Source organism: Heterocephalus glaber, unplaced genomic scaffold, assembly GCF_053883595.1.
Source record: "Heterocephalus glaber isolate CG9 unplaced genomic scaffold, H.glaber_assembly_v1.0 deba00000071, whole genome shotgun sequence".
NCBI lineage: Eukaryota > Metazoa > Chordata > Mammalia > Rodentia > Bathyergidae > Heterocephalus > Heterocephalus glaber.
Window position 1 is genome coordinate 18115464 of NW_028258137.1, and position 21277 is coordinate 18136740.

Consider the following 21277-nt stretch of genomic DNA (forward strand, 5'->3'; position numbering starts at 1 on the left):
TGTTTTTGATGTTGCAAAACAAATATTTAATAAATAATTTAATAATAAATACATAGGACCTTGCACGGCAGGCACAGCACCACTGAGCTAAATCCCCAAAACAGATATTATTACAGCACATGATGTGTGGTTTGTTTTTTGTTTTGCTTGTGAGTTTTTACCCAGAACATGAAATAGAAGCAACATTCATAATTTTAAATGGGTTGTACAAACATTAAAATGCAAAACCTTCAGGATCTGGAAATAGACATAACCTTACATAATTCTAGGAAAATTATATGAAGGGGGAAATTTTTTTGGTAAAGTCTAAGCGGTAAGTTTTATTATGCCAAATAAAGCAGAAAGGTATTTTTCACTTATAAGGCTGGATTGGTCCCACCTAGTGTAAGGAGGAGGGATTGTTTGTATGTTTGTGTGTGTTTGTTTGAATTGTCCATTCTTTCATAAACCTTTATGTTTGGGGAAAAAAAGAGATAAGAGTTATTTGAAAATCCACTGAAAACTTCTTTTTTGGGGGGGAGGTTACCTGGGATCGAACTCGGGTCCTTGCACTTGCGAGGCAGGCGGCAGATCTATCCACTGAAAACTTCTCAAAAACCTCAACTTGAAACTCAGGCACCTTTACTATGCTGTCATGAAGACATATACATAGGCCCAGCAACAATCATAGCATTAATTGCTGAGGACTAGGACAAGGGTTGGGTCATACAGCTGATTCTGAAAAGCCTAGAAAGAGCTGAACTCCTGTTAAATCTGGAGATCTAAGGAAAAAGCTTTATCCCAGAATTGGCTTGATATGAGAAGGCACATTGAGCCTAATCTTGGTACCTAGAAACTCAAGATGTCCAATTTTCAACTTTTGTTATCTGTCAGAAGGGGGGGGGCGAATTAGGTGCATCCTATGCTCCTCCAAGTTTGGCAGCAGTGAGAGCTCAGTTTCACAGGGTAAGCTCACTTGTGGGAGCCATGAATTCAGGCCAAGGAGGGAAGCTGTGTGTACACAAACTGAACACAGGGAGGGCTCTGGGGTGCTGGGTGCCTGTGAACAGGTACTGTTGCCTGATAGTAGAACAGGTTGAGCCACACAGATGGCAAGTCTGACCTTGAGGCTATGAAATCATACATGCTGTGTAGATGTTGGGAGAGGTCTGGCTCTGGCAACCTATTGCCTCTGATGCCCACTCTTGTGCATGTTTAGCCTACAGTTGTGATCAAGTGGATTTCTCATGCCACTTACCTGCATCCAACGGCAAAATGCCAGCACCAACCACTGGGTGACCAGCAAAGGACATCTAGACAAATGGTTGGATGTAAGAAGTGGAGGGCCAGGCCGAGGATTTAGCTCAGTGGTTTCATCACCTGCTGCACAAGCACAAGGACCCGAGTTCGATCCCTGGTACCAAAAAAAAATTAAAAAAAATTAGAAGTGGAGGTCCTTCCTGCTGAGAGGGACAGAAGCAGGACTGAAGGAATTTGAGAAACCTCCACGCATCTTGGTCAGAAGGGCATCCATGTATTCCTTTGTATGCCCTGCTGCTCCGTTTTCTCACCTACAAAGTGAAGCTGGTGAAAAACTCTCCCTTGTGATCAGGATTAAATGAACTCGCACATGTTTAACTGGTAGCACAGCTCTGAGCACACAGTCACTTTGGCTGTTGCCATAGATAGTCACTCTTGCCACATGGCTTTGCTGCAGAATGGAAGAAGCTCCTGTGAGCCAAGTGTAGTCATTCTTCAGCAAATATTTCTTGTGCGCTTTTTGTGTGCTGATATTGTGTTACCAAGTGCCAGAACAGAGTGGCCCTGGCCTTGCTGAGTTTACTTGCCACCAGAGACTGTTTGGCTGAAGAGGAAGAGGAAAGAAAATTCCTAGCAAAACCTGATGCAGTAGAGTGAAGAGGCTTCCCCAAGTCCATGTTGTAGACAAGGTAAGTCACCAGAGAGTGTTTGGAGTTAGATTTCTCCAAAGTCCTTGCCTTCTCCAGGTAACTGAATATCACAGTTCAGTAGTTTGGGAAACTCTTAGCTTCAGAATCATCTTTGAATACCTTGCTGGAAACTGCTCCTGTACCCTAGGCCCCTCTAATTTTCCTTCCACCCTCAGCTTCAAAGACACAGCACAAACTCAAGCAAGATAGCCCACACATGTAATCTCCACACTCTGGAATCAAAGGCAGAAGAATCAAAAGATTGAGTGAAGCCTGGGCAATTTAGCCACCAGAAAGTGGCTAGGAAATATTCTGCATGGCCTCAAAATCCAATCCCAAAATCTGAAGGGGCAAGCAGCAGCTTAAAGAGGGCAGGTATCCTCCAGTGGTTCCAGAAGGGCTGCCAAGACATACTTCCCTGCACAGGCATAGGCTGTAAGGGGCCAGACAGCACATAAGGAGAGCTGCTTGTCAATTATGATTTCCCTCTCACTTGGAAGATGACATTTACAGAGCAGGGAAGGGTGGGTGTATAGGGAGCACTGGGTCAGCAACCATCAACAGCATTCTGACCTATCCCTGGGACATGAGCCTAATATAGGAGATCGAATTGGAATCTTCTTGAAGAAGATACCCACCCCGAACTAGTGTCCTCAATGACAAAGTCTTTCCCACAGCAAGCTTGATTTTGACTGGTTTAAACATTATGCTACCCGAGTGATCTTCCTCAGTGACCTGCAAAGGTGAGCACGAGGCCTTGAGCCCTCTAGTCACCTTTCCAAGGGGCTGGTGCACTGCTGATGGCTTTGAATAAGAAGCTGCTGGCCAGCATTTGAGGATCAACTTTGACACATAGAAACAAAAGTGGATTTTGGATTTTTGATATATGATCATGTCATAATTTGTAACAATAAATGATCTTTTATGGACTATTTGCAATAATTACCATTGGCCAAAATTCAGTACGCTCTGAAGATTCACACCCCAAACCCTCCTTGGAGTGAAAGATTGTGATGATTAACTATGGGATTGGGGTGCTAGGATTGAACCCAGGGCCCCAGACATATGAGGCAAGCACTCTACCACAGGAGCTATAACCCTGCCCATCTAAATTGCTTACTTTAGCCGGGGATTTAGCTCAGTAGTTCTGCTGCCTTGCAAGCGGAAGGACCCAAGTTCGATCCCCAGTACCAAAAAAAAAAAAAAAAAGATAAATTGCTTACTTTAAAATGGAGTGGAATGTTAACACTGTCATTTTTTTAAATCAGTGAAGCTTTTATTAAATCCACAGATGTAAAAACAATTTTGAGAGGGACAAGCGGATATGGTTGACCAGCAGCTGTAGCAGCAGCACTATGCTCAGTAACAATGAGGTTGTAGTCCTCAGTGCTGCCTGGAAAGACCTTGAAGATGGGTGGCTGGCAGTCAGCTGGGAGGGCAGTGCAGCAAGTAAGCTTTTACAAGGTATTTCTGCAAAAGACCATGGTATACACACAACCTCATGGGCCATCAATGTTCCTTTTGTGCTTGCCACACACTTCCAAACTTCCCTACTCATAAGTAGGATCAACACCCTGGTACCCTGTGAGGGAGCTAGAGTGTTCCTGTTTATTGTTGAGCCAAAAATGATGTCATTTGTGGGCAAGCATTTAGAAAGACTCTAATCTTTACCAATTTAGCCTTCTCCTTTGCAATACAAGATGTTTCCTTCAGAGCAGAGTGCAATAGAGTGAGTCTATAGTTCCTGATACAAAAGAAGCTAAGGTGCAAGAAACCCTTATTCCCAGGAGTTCAAGACCAGCCTGAAAGACCCAATTTCAAAAAGAAAAGATAAGGTACTTCTTTAGACCCTTCCATAATGACAATTAGGCTCAACCTAAGCGTGCTTTAGCTGTTAAGTGATAATTTAAGAGTTATTGAAGGCCTTTCATGAACTGCACCTTGCATCTTTACTATGCTGTCATGGAGACACAGAGATGAGCCCTCTCAGTCACATCCTTGTTTGAGCTGCTGAGTAGGGAGGAAAGGATGATGTCATACAACTGACACAGAAAAAGAGAAAGTACTATTGAGACTAGAGATCTAACAACAAAGCATCTGAGTAAGTTGGGTTGGTATGAGAAGTCCAAATCTTGGTACCCAGAAATTTAGTGGGTCACATTTTCTATTATGTTCAGGTTCTCCTGTTCTCTGTGGGAATGGAAAACACATATTCTGGTCTCTTGCTGCTGCTGGTTCCACAGAGACTATTACACTGGGCATCCCTTCCTAATGGATACATTGAAATTAAGGCCAACTATATATTTGGGCTACCAAGTGGATTAATGGGCTTTGGGCCAGAATGTGCAGGAAAAAGGGAGGTCCTGGCAGCACAATGTTTAAAGGACAAGTGACTGATCAGTTCTGGTTTCCTTTCTAGCAGCACTACCAATCAGAGCTGCTCCCATATCTGTTTACCAATATGCCCTCTACCAAAGATGTGGAAAGCTAGGTGGGTAACCATGGAGAGACATATTGCCTCACTGGCAGCTCCTGGGCCTATAGTGATGCTTCCATCACCAGCCCAGCAAAAGCCAGAGCAGAGAAGCCAGCATTCAGGTGGCTCCATAGGAATGCTTCCATTGTGAACCCAGCAAAGGCCAGAGCTGGTAAGCCAGCATTCCAGAAAGCTCCCAAAAGACCTCCATTTATAGCAGAGTTTATCTAACACATAGGTAGGCCTAGTCCCAAAATGTGCCAATTGAACAATGGTGAAAATAGATTTCTGGCTGAGCCACTCTGTTGAGAGGATAAACATTAGATGTCAGAAGAGAGTTAATGCCTATACTTCAGTGACCTCCACTGCCCACCACTGAAAATAGAACCTGAACCATTCTTCCTGAGCCTTCCTCAGCCAGGAGCCCCCACTTCCATGCTGACTGACTGTGGGGAAAGGACCCGTAAAAATTGGTGTTTCCAACAACAGCCTGCTTTGAACACCAAGTCTTAGGTGGCCTGGAAGAAGGTCTGATGTTCTCCCACTCTACACTCTAAAGTCCCTGCTTGTGCAGAAGAAACACCTGTCTGCTCTCTGCAAGCTAAGGAGGAGTCAAGTGCAGAGTGGCCTAGAGGAAGCTTGATCTACCAGATGGACTCCTGACCTCAGTCCTAGCCAGCAACCACCAGCACAAAGCAGGAGGCCTAGGCTTCTACACTAAAGAAATAAGCAGGGGTTGCACAGAGAGCCTCATGCTTTTGGCCTTAGAAGGCAGAAAAAAGAGCCCCTGCAAAAAACCTATTCCATGGAGCAGGAAAGGCATGAAGAAAGCGCAGGAAACCCTTTGGGTTTACATGCTCCTTTCTCCCCAGCCCATTGTGGGGAGTGGGGTTTTACTACTTAATAAAACGTTTTTCTGTAAAGGTTTTATTTTTTTTAAATTTATTTATTTTCGGTACCGGGGATCGAACTCAGGTCCTTGTGCCTGCGCAGCAGGCGGCAAAACCACTGAGCTAAATCCCCGGCCCCTGTAAAGGATTTTGACTGGAAATCCAGCTTACGCAAGGCCAATTCTCAAGTATCCCACTTCTCTTGAAGTACATTTCTATATGTAACTGCTCTTTTAAGGCCTCTGCTGGCAAAAGGAATCCTTGAGTGCAGCTTCTCACAGTGTGATTCCTACAATCATGCTTAGACAACTTGCAAAAAAAATAAGGCCATTTCTTTAAATGTGTGTAGCATATGTGAGACCCTGTGTTCAGTGCCCAAAACTACAAAACGTGTGTGTGTGTGTGTGTGTGTGTGTGTGTGTGTATGTTGGAAACAGGAGTGCGACTGAGAAGATTCTTGACCATCTCTCTGTCTACACATACATCTGTCCATTCATTCATCAAGTACTTATTGAGCACCTGTTACACATCAACCACTGCACTAGTTGCTTGAGATATATTGGTGAATGACACAGCTGAATCTGTGCTCAGTGAAGCACTCACCAATGAAAAGGATGAGATATAAAATACAGTATCAGGGTTTGAGGTTATGCCTCAGGGGTGCTTAATCTGAAGCACCAGTAAAAATTTTAAAACCAGGTTATTATAACCACTATAAAGGAAAACATTGTGAATACAGAGTGGTGAAGTATGCCATGTTGCACAAACTGATTAAGAAGGCCTCTTTAATGAAGGGACATGGAAATGAGGGAATCATGTGACTATCTGGAAATAAACCATTTCTGAAAGAAAGGTATGTGGAAAAGACTTTGAGATACAGCCAGATATATAATGGTAGAGGGCTGTAAACCATGTATTCAGGTGTTTGAGACAGGAGAATCATGAGTTCATGGACAGCCTCAGCTACGTTCCTATATAACATCTAAAAAAATCCTGCCAGATGTGCTTCTGCACATCTGTATTCCCAAAACTATGTGAGACTAAAACAGGATAATCACACTATCATGATCAGCTAGGGTAACCAAGTGACTCAGTTAAGATCCAGTCATAAAAAATAAAAAAGGCTGTTAATAGGCTGAGTGCAGAGGTCCTAGGTTGACTTCCCAGTAGCACAAAAAGAAAAAGAGAGAAAAAAAGGCCCTGTGAAGAAATGAAGCTGAACTAGTCTAGGAAAGGCACAAAGTCTAAAGTATGGCCTGGAAGGAAAGATGTGGTTGGAAAAATAGGTGTGAGCCATGTCCACTGGGGTAAGGAATATGGATCTTTTTTTTTAGGTGCAAGAAGAAGCTATGAAAAGCATATAAACAGAGTAGGAAGAAATTGATCGGGATGCTAAAAAGATCGCCCTAGGGCCAAGGATTTAGCTCAGTGGTTTTGCTGCCTGCTGCGCAAGCACAAGGACCTGAGTTCGATCTCCAGTACCAAAAAAAAAAAGAAGATCGCCCTAGGTGCTGTGAGCCATGGCAGTTAGGCACTGGCAGTTGCCTTGAGAATGTCTCTCTCAGAAGTTAAGGGGACAGTTGGTCCTGGGGAATGGGAGTGGGGAGCAGTCACCAGAAAACCAACAAAATAGCTTGACCCTGTGTCTCAGGCACACCTACACCAGCAGCCCAGAACAGCAGTCTCAGGTGGCACCATCAGCCACACAGCACAGAGCCCTACTGAGGTGTCCTACCCTGTGGACAGCACACTTGTCCTGAGGGCCACAGCACAAGACTATAGCTTCTCTCCCTGACATGCACACTCAAAAGTCGAGGAACGATTCTGTAACTCAAGAATTACCTTAATCTGGGCAAGAAGAAGGAAAAACAGAGCTTTGGGCTTCCAGAACATCCCAATGGAGAGTCTCAGTTAACTCCCCTGTCTTAGTTACTTTCCTCATCACTGAGACACAGTACCTGACACCCACAAATTAAAGGAGGAACAGTTTTACCAGATCGACCTTGTAAACAGCTTACAACTGCTAAACTATACAATACAACTTCTATGTTGGATTCTGAGGTCTGCTGGATCTTCTTATCCTCTTTGTGGGAGGCTATTACTAGTTCCTCCCAATGGAAACCTTTGTTGGCTATATTCATAGCAGTCCTGCTGACCTTATTATTTAGCCCATGTATTCTTTTTTTTTTTTAATTAGTCAGTATTATTTGTTTATTGAGACAAGCATAGGAAATAGAAAAAAACAAAGGGAGAGTAAAACTATAGTTTTTTGTTTGACCTTTGGACAAAGGCAATAGATCCCTGATACTGAGTCGTTACTCTTAAGAGTGGCCACTCATCAATACCTGTGGGCTAAAATTTTGGGGTGTCATCCAGAGGAGGAGGAAGGAAGAAAGAAGGAACTCTTCACCTGAAATCTTACCCAAGATGGCAGTTCCACTATAATCCTGCACTTTCTAGTGAAAAGAGTGTAGAAAGAGCACTGTCTCTCTTACTCCAGTTATTAAAGGAAAGCCTTTTTTTTTTTTTTTGAGACAGGGTCTCATTGTGTAGTCCAGGCTGGCCTTGAACTTGCTTTGTAGTCCAGGTCAGTCTTGAACTTGTGATCCTCTTGTCTCAGCCTTTGAATGCTGGGATTACAGGCATGTATCACCCTGCCCAGCAGAAAGCCATTTTTTTCTGAGAGATATGACCTTTTTAATTTGAGATTCAAAGTTTGAATTCCAGATAACCTTGAGAGCGGCACACTATTTGCACACTACTTTGTTCTAATGTACAAACAGAGAAAGAATGGAAAAAAAGAACAAGAGGAAAGAGAGATAGGGAGTAGAAGAAGGAATCACTTATCAACGTGGCCCCTCCAGCACCATGAAGTCTCCATGTGGTGTGGCTCCCCTGAAGGCTCTGAGAGTTGACATCTGCAGAACTCCCCTTCTTCAAGTTATACCTCAGTACTCTGCTTCCCAAGCTCCTTAAAGGAGGAAAGCTCGCAGATGCTTTTGTCTTGCAGCAGTGGTTCAATGTCCTCATCACTGCCCCGTTCTGGGGTGTTGGTCAGGCTACCACTGATGCTATTGCTGTGTTTTTGAGCTCCACTGGATTTACAGTTTTCAGGGATGAATAAGACAACCAGAAAAGACATAAGAACTATACACGCTCCAAATAAAAATGGTGGGCCTGGGATGACAGCTCCCTGTAGGGCACCACTGCCAGAATTCAATTCTGGGCCCAACTCGGTCAGTTCAACATGGAACATGTAGAATACGAAGCCATACAATGCTGGCCCCAGGCCATTACATAGTCCTCTTATTCCAGTTATGATTCCCTGGGTAACTCCTTGTTGATCTGGCTCTGCGTTCTGAGAGACGAGGGCACTGACCGCTGGGAATGTGATGCTGGACATGGCGGCCACAGTCCCTGCCGCCCACATCATCCAGGCTTGAGATCCAAAACCATACCATGCCAACTGCAGCATTTGGAAGCCCAAGCCAAGGACGACAGTGATCTTATTTCCCAGTGATCTCATCAAGATGCTAAGAAAGACCGTCTGGGCCACAGTAGACAGAATTCCCACCATAGCTTTGAATGCTGCAATTTTAACAGATCCAAAACCTATGACCTGCCTGAGATACAGAAAAAATTTGAATACTGTCCAGCTTCAGGAAGATATGAAAGAAACACAGTGATACAGATAAGTAAGACGGTAGAATCTTTTCCAACTTTCTTCGATGACGTGAAAGGGTCTGCTTGTTTCCAAGAAATGTGAGCTCCCGGGGAAACTGGTCTTATTTTCTCTGGCAGAGATTCTGAAACAGCTACCAAGATGAAGCCGATGTCCAGAAGAGCCACCACTGTGGCCACCAGCACCACAATGCTGTCTCCACAACTGGCAGAAAGGTATACGCCAATGGCTGGACTACTGACCAGACTAGCTGAAAAGGTGGCTGAGACTCATCCATAAGCACTACTTCGTTCGTGCTCCTGAGTAATATCAGCTACATAGGCAAATATCACAGAGAATGTAACTGAGAAGATTCCAGATACAGAAATCATTGCAAAATACCACCGTGGGCTGATCCTCATCAGTGAAATAAGGAAGCAAGTGAAGAAAACAGTGCCAAGGAGAAAAGGCTTTCTTCCCCACACATCAGAGAGAGCGCCTATGAGTGGGGCACTCAGAAAGGAGAGCAGGCCCTTTACACCTTGAATGAGACCATTCATGAGGAATGTGTGTTGAGGAAATGTTTCATGTAGAACAGCCGCCTAGCACCCGGAAAGAAGCTCCCCACCTCCATCCCAGGCTCCTAGGGCAGAGAAGTTCACCCGGTCTCAGCACCTGGAAGGAAGCTCCCCCGCTGCCATCCCAGGCTCCCAGGGCCACCGCCCGCCGCCGCTCCTCACCCGCCATCGCGCCGGCCTCCGAACTGAGAAAAGTAAAAGAAACAGCGCCCCGCAGCGGCCTGGCTGGTCCCTGCGCCAGGTCCGCCCTCCCCCTTTAGCCCATGTATTCTTAACCATTTCTTTGTCTCTTCCAGATTTAAAGCTATAAGGCTACCCAAGATGACAATGCCTGGCGCCTATCAAAAGTCTTTAGATAGACCCTCTGTAGAGTAACTCTAAATGCTGATCACAACTACGAACCTCTTCAGCTGGAAGTAGCCAGAACCGTCTTTGCCCTTTGCCCCCTCACAGCAGTTAGGGGTACTATTTCAGAGGAGGGAAGGTTGCAGATAGCTAAGTTAATTAGATATCTTGTAGGCAGTTAGACAGGGCCAGCCCACAAGGAGCCAATATGGAGGACAGTCAAGGAGCCATCATGGAGGACAGTTGAAGACACCTTCACTGAAGGCCAGCATTGTAAAAGGAGAGAAACTACCACACCCATTAGGATGAATAGCAGCCATTGATATTCTAAGTAGGTATCAGTCACCTGGGTGGGGGTCCAAGGTTTTAACCCAGCCTCTCCAGGAAATATCCCTTACCCCCACCCTTACTGAAAATCCTTGTACACTTGCTATGTGACTTGCTCCCCCATTTGACCTCCATTTAATCAATATTACCTGGGTGACTGTACTTGTAATCTTATTGGTTGGTCATGGTTTTGTCCTACCTCATGCCCACCTTGTAAATTTCCATTGGGTCTTACCGTTTTGTCCCACTTTGTACCCCCAACCCACCTCACCACATGCCTTTGCTGTATAAAACATCTTTGAAAAGTGGGGTGGATGAGCAACCCACTTTCCAGTCCCCCTTCTGTCTCTCTTAGGCAGAAGCTTTCTTTCTCCCAATAAATTTTTCCTCCTCTTAAAGAAAAAAGGAGGAACGGTTTATTTTGACTCACAGTTTGCAGAGGTTACTGTCTATGCTTGCCTGGCTCCACAGCAGGGCAGAGGAGGCTTGCTCATGGGTGTGGCAGTTAGCAACCAGAGAGACATCAAGGGAGGAAGGACAGAGATAGAGCCTTCCAGGCCATGCCCCCAGCAGCCCACCTACTGAGACCACTTTGTACTTCCCAGCATCACATTTGTCTATAAACTCATCAGTGGACAAACCCACTGATGAGTATCACATCCCCATGACCCAATCGCCTCCCAAAAGCCCAACCTATGAGTGCATGAGGCTTTGGGAGGATTTCTAGATATAAACCATAACAACACCCTTCCATGCCAACTGGCTATGGGGAAAGGACCCCCCAAAATTGGTGTTTCCAAAGACAGCCTGCTTTGAACACCAAGTCTTAGCTGGCCTGGAAGAAGGTCTGATGTTCTCCTGCTCTGCACTCTAAAGTCCCTGCTCATGCAGAAGAAACACCTGTCTGCTCTCTGCAAGCTAAGGAGGAGTTAAGTGCAGAGTGGCCTAGAGGAATCCTGATCTACCAGATGAACTCCTGACTTCAGTCCTAGCCAGCAACCACCAGCACAAAGCAAGAGGTCCAGGCTTCTACACTAAAGAAATAAGCAGGGGGGCCGGGGGTTTAGCTCAGTGGTTTCGTCACCTGCTGTGCAAGCGCAAGGACCCGAGTTCAATCCCCGGTACAAAAAAAAAAAAAAAGAAGAAGCAGGGGTTGCACAGGGAGCCTCATGCCTTAGAAGGTAGAAAAAAGAGTTCATAGGCCTGGGGATTTAGCTCAGTGGTTCTGCCGCGTGCCTTGCAGGTGCAAGGTCCCAAGTTCAATTCCTGGTACCAAAAAAAAAAAAAGAAAGAAAGAAAAGAAAAAAGAGCTCAGAGGGGAAAGCCTATTCTGTGGAGCAGGAAAACCATGAAGAAAGTCCAGAACACCTCTCAGGCTTACAGCCCATTATGGCACAAGTGAGGGTTTTTTGCTTGGTAAAATATTTTTTGGTAAAATATTTGACTGGAAATCTAGCATGTGCAGGCCAATCCCCAAACCTCCCATTTCCCCTGAAGTACATTTCTACGTGTAGTACATGCTCTTTTAAGGCCTCTGCTGGCAAAAGGGATCCTTGGATGCAGTTTCTCACAGTGTGATGCCTACAATGATGTCTAGATAACTTGGGAGAAAAACAGGCTATTTCTTTTAAATATATTTAGCATGTATGAGACCCTGTGTTCAATGCCCAGCATTACAAAATTGTGTGTGCACGTGTGTGGAAGCTCACATGTGTGTGCATGTGTGTTTGTAAAGGGGAGCAGGACTGAGAAGATGCTGGACCATCTCTCAGTCTACCCATACATCTGTCCATTCATTCATCAAGTACTTATTGAGCACCTGTTACACATCAACCACTGCACTAGTTGCATGGAATATATTGGTGAAAGACTCAGTTGAATCTCCCCTCAGCAAAGCACTCACCAATGGAAAGGATGAGATATAAAATACAGTATCAGGGTTTGGGGTTATACCTCAGGGGTGCTTAATCTGAAGCACCAATAAATTTTTTAAAACCAGGTTATTATAACCACTATAAAGTAAAACATTGTGACTATAGAGTGGTGAAAGATGCCATATTGCACAAGCTGGTTAATAAGGCCACTTTAGGGCTGGGGATTTAGCTCAGTGGTTCCGGCGCCTGCCTCACAAGCGCAAGGACCCGAGTTTGATCCCTGGTACCAAAAAAAAAAAAATAAGGCCACTGTAATGAAGGGACATTTCAGCAGAGTTGGAAATGAGAGAATCATGTGAATATTTTAAAATAAAGCATTTCTGAAAGAAATGTATGTGGAAAAGACCTTGAAATAGAGGCAGATATAATGGTAGAGTCCTGTAAACCATGTATTCATGAGTTTGAGACAGGATCATGAGTTCATTGCCAGCCTCAGATATATTCCCAGACATTATCTTTTTAAAAAGCCAGGTGGGCTAGTGCACATCTATATTCCCAAAAATACATGTGACTGAAGCAGGATGATCACAAGGTCAAGACCACCCAGGGTAACTGATTCAGTAAGAACTTGTACTAAAAAATAAAAAGGTCTGGTGACACAGCTGAGTGTAAAGGTTCTAGGTTAAATTCCCAATAGCGCAAAAGTAAAAAGTAAAAAAAAAAAAAAAAAAAAAAAAAATTCCTGAAGTACAAATGAGGCTAAACTGATATAGGAGCAGCACAAAGGCCAGGAAGGAAAGATGTAGTTGAAGAGGTAGGTGTGGGCCTTGTTCACTGTGGTAAGGAACGTGAATCTTGTTTTAGGTACAAGAAGAAGCTATACAGAAACATAAACAGGGCAGGGAAGAAATCTTCTCTAGATTCTAAAAAGATCACTCTCTGTGAGCCCTGGCAGTTAGGCACTGGCTGTTGCCTCGAGAATGTCTCTCTCAGCAGTTAAGGGGACAGTTGGTCCTGGGGAATGTGGGTGGGGAGCAGTCACCAAAGAACCAACCAAATATGTTGAGCCTGTGTCTCAGGCACACCTACAACAATAGTCCAGAACAGCTGTCGTGGGGCTGTCAGTCACATAGCACAGAGCCCTAGTGAGGTGTCCCACTCTGTGGACAGCATATTTATTGTAAGAGGATAAAACAGAAAGACTGTAGCTCCTCTCCCGACATGCACACTTAAAAGGATAGGAAAGGTCGTGGGCTAAAAGAAGGGGCCACAGGCCCTGGGGCTCTCAGAGTGTCCCCACTGACAGTCTCAGAATCAATCTCTCTCTCTCTGTCTCTCTGTCTCTCTCTCTCTCTCTCTCTCTCTGAAACTTGGTATAATTGGAGGAGATTTTCAATTACTGGACAGGTCATGTTGCAAATTCCTAAATATGAGAAAAACAGGCTCCCCTGGAACTCTTAGGAACAAGAGATACCCAGAATACATACAAGTCCAAGGGAATTTATAGGATGAGGGCCTGGAAATCTATATTTCTAAAAGCTTCTTGCAGTCACCACGCTGGCACACATCTGTAGTGCCAGCTATGTGGGAGTTTGAGGGAGGAAGATTGCTTGAGCCCATAAGCTGGAGGACAGCCTAGGCAACATTTTTGTTCCAATGAATGAATGAGTCATTTATAATAGACTCCAACAACTTCCAGTTTATCAGAAAAACAAGAGCAAAATGGGATGCAATCAGCAATCTAAACAACATGGAAAACTCACCTGAATGTGGTATGGTAGCTGACACGTGTGATTCCAGCAATCAGAAGGCCAAGGCAGAATAAACTTGAGTTAGAGCCCAACCTGGAATCCACAGAGAGACACTGTCTCAAAAACAAAACAAAACAAAACAAAACCACACACACACACGCACACTCACATACCCCAACAAAAGTAAAATGATACGGCACCTGCCTCGAAAGCACAAGGTCCCCAGTTCAATCCCCAGTACCAAAAAAAAAAAGAAAAAAAGTAAAATGATAAAAGCATCTCAGGTGTAACCTGATGCTCATTTAAATGCAGTGAGAGCTCAGATGCTCAGCTACACCAGGTAAGCCTGCTTGGGGAGCCATAAAACCAGGCCAAGGAAGGAGGCTCTGTCTGCACAAACAAATGCAGGAAGGGGTGTGCCTGTGAACAGAATGTCATTTCCAAGTATAGTCAATGGACACTTGTCCTGCCACCACACTGCAAACCCCATAATGTGCCAGCACCAATGGATGGCCAGCAAAAGATGTCTAGACAAATGGATGGATGTAAGGAACTGGAGGGCCCTCTTGCTGAGAATGACATCACCTAGAAGTGGAAGGATTCACATAATCTCTATGTGCATTGCCCATGTGGGCATCACTGTGTACTTTGGCCTACCCTGTAGCTCATTTTTCTCATTTTGAAAGTGAGGCTGATAAAATATTTTCCCTCATGTGCAGAATAGAATAGGCTAGCATACCTTGAACTGATAGCACAGCTCTGGGTACCGAGTCTCGTGGCTACTCACACACTCAGTCTTACACTACGTTCTTGCAGCAAGAAGAAAGAAGTGGCAACAACCTCCTGAGCCAAGTGCACTCACTCCTCAAGGAATGATATTTATGGCCTTGCAGTGTGCTGAAGTGTGTTGCCAGGTGTCACAATAGAGTTACGGTGGCCTTCCTGGCTTCACTCCCCAGCTCCACAGCTGGCAACCACCACAGACTTCTTGAGGAGGAGAAAGAGAGGGAGAGGTGTGATCTGAGAGAACCGCGAGGCTTCCCCATGTACCTGTTGGTAGAGACAAGAAATCACCAGAGGAGGTTTGGAATTAGCAGAGTTTCCAAACCTGTAATTCTCTAAGCAACTGATAATCAGTTTAGGAGAGGGGATCTGAGTCCCAGGAACATACCTGAATGTGTTCTTGGAAATAGCTCCTACCTCATAAGCCTCCCTGGTTTTCCCTCCACCTTCAGCTATACTACACTGTGGGCAAAGGAGAAAAGCCAGTGTGGATTGCCCACGTGTGATCCCACCACACTGGGAGGCTGAGGCAGAAGAATCACAAGTTGGAGCCCAGCATGGCCAACTTAGTGATTAAACAACAGGTGAGAATATGTTCTAGAAGACCATAAAATCCACAATGTAAGCCTGCAGAGGAAAATGCCCACTAATGGGGGAAGGGACCTTCAGTCTTTCCAGAGGGACTTCAGAAACATTCTTCTCTGCCCAGACATAGGCTCGCTGAGCTTGAATATCACTCTGAGGAACTGGTAGTCAATTATGACGTGGTCCTCATCCTCTAAGATGATATCCACAGAGCAGGGAGGGTCAGTCACGTGGGGGAAAAGGTGTCAGACACCATCATCAACTTTGTAACCAAGTCCGGCGCCAGGAGCCTGGATCCGAAGACTGAGTGGGGAGCTTGTTGAAGGAAAAGCTTTCCAGAACTTGAGTCTTCAGTGAAGGACACTTTGCCACAGAAAGCCTGATTTGGGCTGACTTAAATGTGAAGCCACAGAAGGATAATGGGTGGGTGAGCACCTACCTGGCCTATTCCCTGAAGGCCTTCCTGGGGAGCTGCTTCTGACTTTGAATAAGAAGCAACAGATCAGCATTGGAAGATAGACTTTTCCATGACCTGTGAAAGCTAGAATGGATTTTTAAATTTTGACTTTTATTATGTAGTGCTTTCTAACATACATTATCCTTTTTGGACTCCCTTCAAAATTATTATCCTGAGTAGGATGAATTAAGAGGATTCACATTCCTAAGCACCACATGCTTTTCAGACAGTTTTGGTTCTAATTTTTTGTGCTGTGATAAAATCCAAGGCCTCAAGCATGTGAGACAAATATTCTACTACTGGGCTCTATTCCAAGCCCATATGTTTACCTTTTGTACAAGAGGGGAGTGAAAAGATAAGGCTGTCACTTTATGTTATGTACTTGGCTATAAGTGTGTTTTGAATTTCATGGAAAAATGGGTCTTTCAAATTCCAACACCCATTTATGATAAAAACCCTACAGAAAATTGGAATAGAAGGTCTTTATCTCCACCTGATTAAGGCTATCTATGGAAAACCCAACAGCCAACATCACACTAAAGGGTCAAAAACTGAAAACTTTCATGCTAAAATCAGGAACAAGACAAGAATGTCCACTATCACCACTCCTGTTCAATATAGTTCTGGAAACATTAGCCACAGCAATTAGACAAGAGAAAGAAATAAAAGGAATAAAGATAGGAAAGGAAGAAGTTAAAGTGTCATTATTTGCTAACGATATGATACTTTACATAGAAGACCCAAAAAACTCCTCCAAAAGACTTCTAGACTTAATAGACAGATTCAGTAGAGTAGCTGGATACAAGGTCAACACTCAAAAAACAATAGGCTTCGTGTACACAAATAACAGACTCACTGAGAGAGAAATTAGGGAAACAATTCCTTTTACAATAGCATCCAAAAAAATGAAATATCTAGGAATCAATCTAACAAAGGAAGCAAAAGACCTCTACACTGAAAACTATAGCACCCTGAAAAAGGAGATTGAAGAGGATACAAGAAAATGGAAAGACATCCCTTGCTCCTGGGTAGGAAGAACCAATATAGTGAAAATGGCCATACTTCCAAAACTACTATATAGATTCAATGCAATGCCGATTGAAATTCCAACAATATACTTCACAGAACTAGAGAAAACAATCCAAAAATTCATTTGGAACCATAAGAGACCTAGAATAGCTAAAGCAATTCTAAGCAACAGAGACATGGGGGTATCACAATCCCCAACATGAAACTATACTAAAAGCTACTGTGATAAAATCAGCATGGTACTGGCAAAGGAACAGACCTGAGGATCAGTGGAATAGATTAGAGGATGCAGAAACAACTGAGCCACCTCATCTTTGACAAAGGAGCCAACCACCATCATTGGAGGAAAGATAGCCTTTTTTAATAAATGGTGTTGGAAAAACTGGATTTCAACCTGCCAAAGATTAAAACTAGACCCATACCTATCACCATGCACTAAACTAAGATCAAAGTGGATTAAAGATCTAAATATTAAGACAGAAACACTAAGCTTGCTGGAAGATAAGTTAGGTAGAACTCTTGAAGACATTGGCATAGGAAAAGACTTCATGAACAAAACCTCAGTAGCATGGAAACTAGCACAAATAATCAACAACTGGGATCTCATCTTATTAAAAAGCTTCTGCACTGCAAAAGAAACCACCAACAGAGCTAAGAGGCAACCTACAATATGGGAAAAAATTTTTAGCAGCTGTTCCTCAGACAAAGGACTACTATCTAGAATATATAAAGAATTGAAAAAAATCAGACCCCCCAAATTCAAAGACCCAATTCAAAAATGGGCATCTGAAATGAACAGACCCTTCTCAGACAAAGAAGTAAAAGCAGCAAACAAATGTATGAAAAAATGTTCAACATCACTCGTCATTCAAGAGATGCAGATAAAAACAACACTGAGATTCCACCTCACCCCCGAAAGAATGGCTGCTATCAAGAAATCAACCAATAACAAATGCTGGCGGGGGTGTGGGGAGAAAGGAACCCTTCTCCATTGCTGGTGGGAGTGCAGACTGGTGCAACCATTGTGGAAATCAGTATGGAGATACCTCAAAGAACTAGAACTAGAGGTCCCATTTGACCCAGGTAATCCCCTGCTGGGTATCTTCCCCAAAGAATTAAAAGACTCATACCACAGTGATGTATGTGCACCCATGTTCATAACGGCCCAGTTGTAATAACTAAAGCTTGGAAGCAGCCCAAGTGCCCATCAACTGGAAATTGGATAAAGAAAATGTGTTTTTTTATAAAATGGAGTACTACTCAGCCATAAAGAACAAAAAACTAGAGTCATTTATAGCTAAATGGATGCACATTGAGGCCATCCTCTTAAGTGAAATAAATAAGACACACATGTGTAAATACCGAATAGTTTCTCTAGTGTGAGAAACTGGTAGTGTAAACAAGGATTAAAATGATTAAAATGAATAATTGATAATTTGAAATAGGAAAAAAGGTCCAAAGATGAACAGGTGAAGGGAGGGGAAGGGGAAAGGAAAAACTATGAGAAAAGAAAAAAAAATGGAAATGATGTCTATGTAAATAGGGAAGGGTGGAGGGGATGAAGGACCCACAGGTAATGGGGAAAAAAATAAGAACCAAGATACATTATGTACAGGTACAAACACCCAGTGATAAATGTAAACGAATTGTATACCTAAAATGTACCAATAAAAGAACCTAAAAAAAAAAAAATGGGTCTTTCCTTCTTACCTTGTTAAGTCATTAGAGATCCTCATTTGCCTCTGAAAAACTTGGACTTCCTCTCCAGGGTCTGGCACCTCCAATAGTGATGAGCTTGTCCACAGTAGTCCCTGCTATAAAGACTGAGCCAGGGCCAGGGATTTAGCTCAGTGGTTCCGGGGACTGCCGTGCAAGTGCAAGATCCAGAGTACAATCCCGGTACCAAAAACAAAAACAAAAACAAAATTCTGAGCCAAACACGAACAACATGGAACCTCACTGTTGAGCAGAACTTCACTCTAGCACCACCGTTACCTTGACTAGGCCCTTTTACCTCCGTGTTTGTTTTTGAGAACTCATTTGTAAAAACATGAATATTCGGGCCGGGGATTTAGCTCAGTGGTTCTGCCACCTGCCTCAAAAGTCAATCCCAAGGTCGAACCCCGGTACCAAAAAAAAACAAAAAACCATGAATATTCTAAGAGTGTACACATGAGGAAGAAAAACATCAAGACAACATTGTCTTTTATTTTTCTCAAATGCAATGTCTTGCATGTATGATATTCAAATCTCACATATGCTTTAGGCCCACCACTGAGGTGTGTTCTCTCATCCCCTAATCTAGCAAAAGCTCTGCCTTTCTTACTGTTGAATTCTCAGAGTCAGAGCTGTGCAACCTGTCTCTTGGATTAATCTTGACTGTCCTGCCCATATCATCATTTGGGATTTTCTTGCCCTCCTGTGTTTCACTGGAGATGTGGCCTCCCACAGGAATGCTACACAAAAAGTGGCTACTTGAGAAGAATGTGGGTAAGGAGGACCACAGAACCCAGGATGGCCTCCTCTGCCTTCTTCCTGCTCTCTGCCACCACACACTGAGGGCCTATAGCCTGCCCATCACCTCAAGATTCCGCATGTGACCTCAGTGGGTAGTGATGACATCAGAGGGTCTGTTGGTTTCCATGGTAGAGAATATATGTAAACGTGAAGAGACCTGTCTACTGGATCGCTCCTAAACACAAGTCTTTTTGGTTGTCTAAAAGAAATGATTGACCAGATCATCTATCTTCAGGCTAACTTGTCATCTGTCCCATGGGAGGGCAGAGCAGCAGGTAAGCTTGGGCCAGGCTGGTGTACACAGAACACCAGTGGCCATCACAACCTCCTTTCGTCCTTTCCCCCTGCACCTCCAGTCTTCCCTAGTCATGAGTAGGACCAAGAGCCTAGTGCCCTGCTGGGGACCTAGAGGGTTCCTGCCCAATGTGCGGGCTAGGGACATTCATTTCTGGGCATGTGTTTGGAAAGGCCCAAATTTAAATAAATTTATCCTTCCCCTTTGGACTACAAAATGCTTCTTTCACACCTGGGTGTAGTGGAAGCATTTGTACTGTCAGTCATTCACAAGGCTGAGCTAGGAGGATGACTCAGTCCAAAAGTTAAGAAACGAGACTGGGCAACATAATAAAATCCCATTGTAAAATGTATATACATAGGGCCGGGGATTTAGCTCAGTGGTTCCACTGCCTGCCTCGCAAGCCCAAGGACCCTAGTTCGATCCCTGGTACCAAAAAATGTGTATATATATATATATAGACCTTTCCTCAGAGGTCTCATAGCAAAAGCAAATTGTTTTCAGCTGTCAAGAGATAAGAAGTGTTTGAAGAAGATCTGTTGAAAGTTTATCATAAACCTCACCTTGAGACTCAGGCACTTTATAGTGCTCTCATGAAGACACACATGGGCCCAGCAATAATCACAGTCTTAGTTGTTGAAGACCAGAACAAGGGTTGTGTCATACAACTGGGACTGAAAAGTCTGGAGAGCTAAAGTCTTACTGAGATCTCAGGAAAAGAGCATCTGAGGATTTGTTTAATATGAAATGGCATGTTGGGCCTAATCTTGGTACCCAGAGACTGAGGGTGTCCCATTTTCAGTTATTTTCAGGTTATCTTGTTGTTTCTGGGAATGGATAATAGATAATCTGGTCTCTTGCTGCTGTAGTTCCACAAAAGTAAAGTGCTTTTACAGCACCCCTTTTTTACAGTATCTCTTTCTAGGTGACCTATAGAAGTGACAGACCAAGACTATGTTTGGGATGCCAAGCAGATCAGTGAGGTTCAGCCAGAAAGGCACAAGAGAAGGGTAGGTCCTAGCAGCACAATGTATGAAGCAGAAGTGACTGATCATTTCTGGTTTTCTTTCTAGGAGCAATGCTGCCCACAGCACCTCCTAAACCTCTTTACTACCATGTCCTCTACCGAGGACATGGAGAAACCCAGGTGAGCTGGCATGGAGAAACCTACTGCCTGGTTGGTGGCTACAGGGCCTATGGGGATGCTGCCATCCCCACCCCAGCAAAATCCACTCCAGAGAAGTCAGCATCCCTGAGGGCCTATGGAGATGCTTCCACTGCCACTGCTACAAAGGCCAAAGCTGAACAGCCATCATGCAAGCGGGCTCTCAAGAGACCTCAACACATGGGAGAATATAATGAACACTTAGGGTACCCCAGGCCCAAAATGCGTTGCTTGAACAATGGCAACAAGGACCAACAACACATTGTTGGTTGAGCCATGCCATTAAGACTTAGTCTAGTAGAGGCCTAGTCTACCAGATGGACTCCTGACTCCATCATAAGCAGCAATCACCAGCATAAACAAGGATAATATGGCTTTCTTAAATTGTGCTCTCAGAAATACCCGCTAAGACTTCCATCTCCTTTCTTCCCTGCCCTTAATATCCCCTGAGGGCTTCTCATTGTTGAATAAAATTATTTTCTGTAACAGTTTTTGACTGGAAATTCAACTTGTCCAAGGCCATTCTCAAACTTTTCAGTTCCCTTATGTGCACTCATACAAGAGACCTGTTCTTCTAAGGATTTCTGACTTCAGTTGGGATCCATGGTTATAGTTT

At 43.9% G+C, this 21277-nt stretch overlaps 2 long non-coding RNA genes and 1 pseudogene across 2 annotated transcripts in view; 1 reads left to right on the forward strand and 2 right to left on the reverse strand.

Annotated features, from left to right (window-relative positions):
• Positions 1 to 19218, reverse strand: part of LOC147830637 (uncharacterized) — an 82407-nt gene extending 63189 nt beyond the window's left edge. The window contains exons 1-3 of the long non-coding RNA XR_015448884.1: positions 18395 to 19218; positions 13843 to 13923; positions 1238 to 1393 (exon numbers count right to left, since the gene is read on the reverse strand). This is a non-coding gene — a long non-coding RNA (uncharacterized LOC147830637). The remainder of the gene's footprint in view (positions 1 to 1237; positions 1394 to 13842; positions 13924 to 18394) is intronic.
• On the reverse strand, positions 8205 to 9702 carry LOC101699425 (solute carrier family 71 member 2-like; annotated as a pseudogene).
• Positions 19219 to 19316: 98 nt separating the features above from the next.
• On the forward strand, positions 19317 to 21149 carry LOC110348783 (uncharacterized). Its single transcript, XR_002394325.2, has 2 exons — positions 19317 to 19476; positions 20570 to 21149. It is a non-coding gene; the product is annotated as an uncharacterized LOC110348783 (long non-coding RNA).
• Positions 21150 to 21277: the final 128 nt, after the last annotated feature.